Source organism: Mus caroli, chromosome X (assembly GCF_900094665.2).
Source record: "Mus caroli chromosome X, CAROLI_EIJ_v1.1, whole genome shotgun sequence".
Lineage (NCBI taxonomy): Eukaryota > Metazoa > Chordata > Mammalia > Rodentia > Muridae > Mus > Mus caroli.
Window position 1 is genome coordinate 39146847 of NC_034589.1, and position 4602 is coordinate 39151448.

The window sequence follows — 4602 nt, forward strand, 5'->3', positions numbered from 1 at the left end:
CACTGATGGCCCACTAGGCCATCTTCTGATACATATGCAGCAAGAGACACAAGCTCCAGGGGATACTGGTTAGATCATATTGTTGTTCCACCTATAGGGTTACAGATCCCCCCAGCTCCTTTGGTAATGATTATGTAAAATAAAATGAATACATTTCCAGTAATCATTGTATATAATGCTGAATAAAAGTGGTTAATAAGAACTCTACAAATAATGAGATGGTATGCTTTTATGATTCCTAATATACTTTGCACTTTGGCCATGTAACCATATTGTGTGTATGTATCTATAATTAAATTGAATTTGAAAATAAAAATAATAAAATTAAAGAAAATAAAAACAAAAGTAACAAGAAAATACAAGAAAATTTACAATGACATCTTACAGTCCTGTAAGGAATTATGGGTACAGAAGTTTTATGAAGAAGATTTTGAAATAACTTTAAAAATTATAAAAGGAATATGGAAATGCTAAATCTCCCTTGATTATTGATTCATCAATTCCAAATTATAAGCTATTCCACCTACAAAATAATCTGTAATTTAACAAATTTTAATTATAATGCAAATAATATTAAAGTACAATATTATCATATCTTAGCATTTATTTCTCTAAGATCACAGATAAGATTATACAGTAGAGTACAGAAATGAAACTATGAATTGAATTGAATGAACTGAAGTTGATATGGTACTTTAAGAATGATTATAATTAAGATACTGGCATAATAACTGAAGGGGACACAAACAGATGTATATTAACCTAAAGTAACTCCAGACATGAAAACAGATCCACTACAAACCTCATGAACAACTGGACAGTAGGAAAAGATAGAATGAGGTAGATTACATACATAATACTTCTTGGGTCTGATCTTTACTACAAAGGGATGGAAAATCTATGGTAATTTATACAGGCGGGGATATTAGTAAAGGTCCAATAGAAAGAACTATGGTAATGAGAGAATATTTCAACTTTGAACTGTTTAATTGGGAAAACCCTTAATATAAGAAGTGAATAAGCCCCTCATAGACTGGCTCATTTGACTGTGAAATATGGAAGAGATAGAGTCAATCTGAGTGCTGTTGATGCAGAGGAACTTAGTATTATTACTACCCATCAATACTTAAGTATAGGTGGCAAAATGAGATTATATGAGGGAAGTTTTTTTCTCGATAAATTTGTTTGTACAAGCAAATTGGATATAATTGGCTCATGTTCTATGATTATTAAGGGACTGGACAAGAACAGAAGAAGGATGAACATTACAAAAACAGTTGGGCATAAAAGAGGTGGGGTTTGATTAAACTCCTTGAACCAAATAAGACAGAGCTCACAGGAAATTTAACAGTGTGACTCATCAGGAACATTGGAACTGGCAGGAAGAATCAGTGGCTTCACTGAGCTCCATGTTAAAAGATGGTATTTACCAGGTAGAGGAGACTCTAGAATTTAGAGTCTAGAAGATCTGAATGTTTTCCCTGGCATGAAGTAGCGTTCCTACAGAACTAAAGTAATTACAGGGGGATTTGAAAAGGAAACAGCAGGTATGAAGAAGTCTGTCATTGTCATTCAAAATCCAATGTGGATAGATATGTCCTGAGCCAGTGTGACTAAGTGAAAGGTTGAGAAAGCCAAACTGAATGTTTGTGTGCCTCTGATTAACGAATGTATAAATGATATAGTGGTACAGATAAAAAAATTCTATGCTTAATTCAATGATGATCAGTTATGCCCCATGAATAACTATATATTTCTCCCTTGTACAAAATGTAGATGAAAAATTTTTAACCCAGTCAGGTTGCTTATTGTTTCTGGATGCAGTTAATTGACAATGAACATCATGACACAGTTTTGGCCTAGGAAATGCCAAATATAGGGAGCTTCTTTGGGTATAATAGTTGAGATCATAGCTGTCCACCTCCTTGTCCCTAGACATTCTGAAACAATGAGCATCAGCCCAGGCCTAACTGAAAGTACTAGATGTGGGGGATACATGGCAGTCCCATGGGAGTAAATTGAGATAACAAGTAAAATGGCTCATGGAGAATAACTATGGATGATAGATGGAGAATTTCTTATGGTAGTGTCTCCTACACATGATGCTGAAGGGTCCATTTGATGCGTCATTTGATACAAATTATGAAAATTGTTTATGCTGTACTGAATTTAATAGCATTTTTTACTAAAGATGTTTCAGATCAATTGGCCCTGGTTGAGTGATATAGGGGTTTTCACATACCATCTTCCACTTGCAAAACTACTTTATTAAATAGTTAAATAATGCGAGCTGCTTTTGCGCTATACAGATTTAAGATATCTGAATGCCCTGAGTGCACACATAAAGAATTATGGATGGAAAAACAGTTCAAATGGATTCAGAGACCAGGTCCGACTGTGGTTTCTTGGAAATTTTAATGTTGGGTTAGTCACAGATGACACACAACCTTTGTCTAGAAACATTAATAAAGTGGTTAAGGAGTTTGAACAAATGTATATGTAGGAAAAGACTCTCCCCAAAGAACATTACATTTATTAATTAAAAATTCTAGTATCAGACTGGTCTACCTGCATGGGTGTTGTCAGCGTTCAAGGGTTCTGGCACATTGAAACAATATAGGATATTGTTATTGGTAAAAGTTGTCCTAAGGAATGGATTGTAAGACAGGATAACTGAAAACATCATGCTTTTTAATGGAGAAAAAGGAAGCCATTGCACTGAAACTATTCAGTAGGTTTCATCCCTCCTGTCCAGCTTTCGAATTGCCAGAACTAAATACACCCTTACCATTTTCATCAGCAGTTTGATTCACCTCTGTACCCTGCATGTTGATAGTCAACATGGCAGGTAAGATGTGTCTGCCCAGAAAAATAGTAGCATGGCTGTTATGCATGTAGCCAGCTGCTTTCTGATTAAATTTAAGTTCTGCCTCACAGGAGGGATTCACATATGGTACCCTAAGACCAGCAGTAGAAGCCTGTGCCTTATGGGGAGGGTATGGGTCATAGGAAGTAGAAGCAAATGTGATATTTTGCTAAATAGGCATCATATAACTGTCAAATTAACTTCTAACTATTTCTACTTATATTATTGAATAGTTTTTGCTGTCGTTTTTAGTCAGAGAAACTTCTTTCTTTGGGTAGTACATATAGCAGAGATCCAGAGTTTGTCACACTGCTAAGAATAAATGTCTACTGAGTGCTCTGTTATAAATGGAACATCTATATTGCTACCTTCACAGATCAAGGAATATCACAGGAGAATGGAAGGAAAGATATTAAGATCCACAGGAAGGGGGTGGGTGAAGTATTATGAAATGTTGTTTCTAGGCATGAAAAGGCCATTGCCCTCTTGAAATACTGAGAATTATCATAGAATTATTTCCATACAAATGTATATAATATCCCTGTTCTCAGTAGATAAGGAGTAAGGATATTTAAGCAGTCAAATTATATATATATATATACACACATATATATATATATACATAAATACATATATACACACATACATGTATATATATGCATATATATGTCTGTATAATATATAAATATGTGATCACTTACCATATATCACATATCAATCATATATAGCATATATCATATCAAATATCTTATAGCATATAGGATGTTGCATATAGCATATGTTATATATTATATTTCATATAAATTTTTACATACTTCATAGTACAACTTAGTTTCAAAAGTTTATATGTTTATTTTTGACATAGAGTAACTAGCTGTAGAAATTAGAGAATTAGAAAGGGGTTGCTGTAGAAAAAAATAGTTTACAATGGGGAGCTAATATAAGTGGTATGAACAGGGAACTGGGAATGTTGTAGATGGAGCTGTATGTTGGCAGGAGAATGGAAAGATTGGAAAGACATAGTATAGATGTGGTAGAGAGAAGGGATAACTATAATTAGTGGTGCTTGGAAAAGCCAAGTGGAAACATATATTTTATAAGTTTCACACACACACACATCAATAATAATTAAAGAGGAATAGGTCATCAAATTAAGAGAGAATGTGAGGGATAGGGAAGAGTTGTAGTGAGAGAGTATGGAATGGAAATGATATAAACACAGTACTCAGATATGAATTTTGTAAAAATAGCAAGTTTGTTTTGTTTCTTTTTCCTAAAGAGAGAGAGGGAGAGAAACCAAAACCAAAACCAAAGGTTAACTGGAACTACCCTAGAAGGGCAAAAATTATCTTCCCAGATGCCATACAAGAAAATCCACTCAAAGATATGGGATACTCTGCCACTTAAACTTGATCAGAGAGGTCCCAGAGTACCCACAAGTATTAGATTGTATGACCCTATTGCTAAAGATATCACATTCTTCATTCAAAACACATGGAGAGTTCACCATGGTACTGATTTGAAATCTTTCCCCTTCCTGGCTAATTTTCATAATCTCAGCAGTGCTATGTGTCTGCTGATTGAGAAAAATCTTCAGGCCGGGCGTGGTGATGCATGACTTTAAGCCCAGCACTTGGGAGGCAGAGGCAACCAGCTTTCTGAATTCGAGGCCAGCCTGGTCTACAGAGTGAGTTCCAGGACAGGCAGGGCTATACAGAGAAACCCTGATTTGAAAA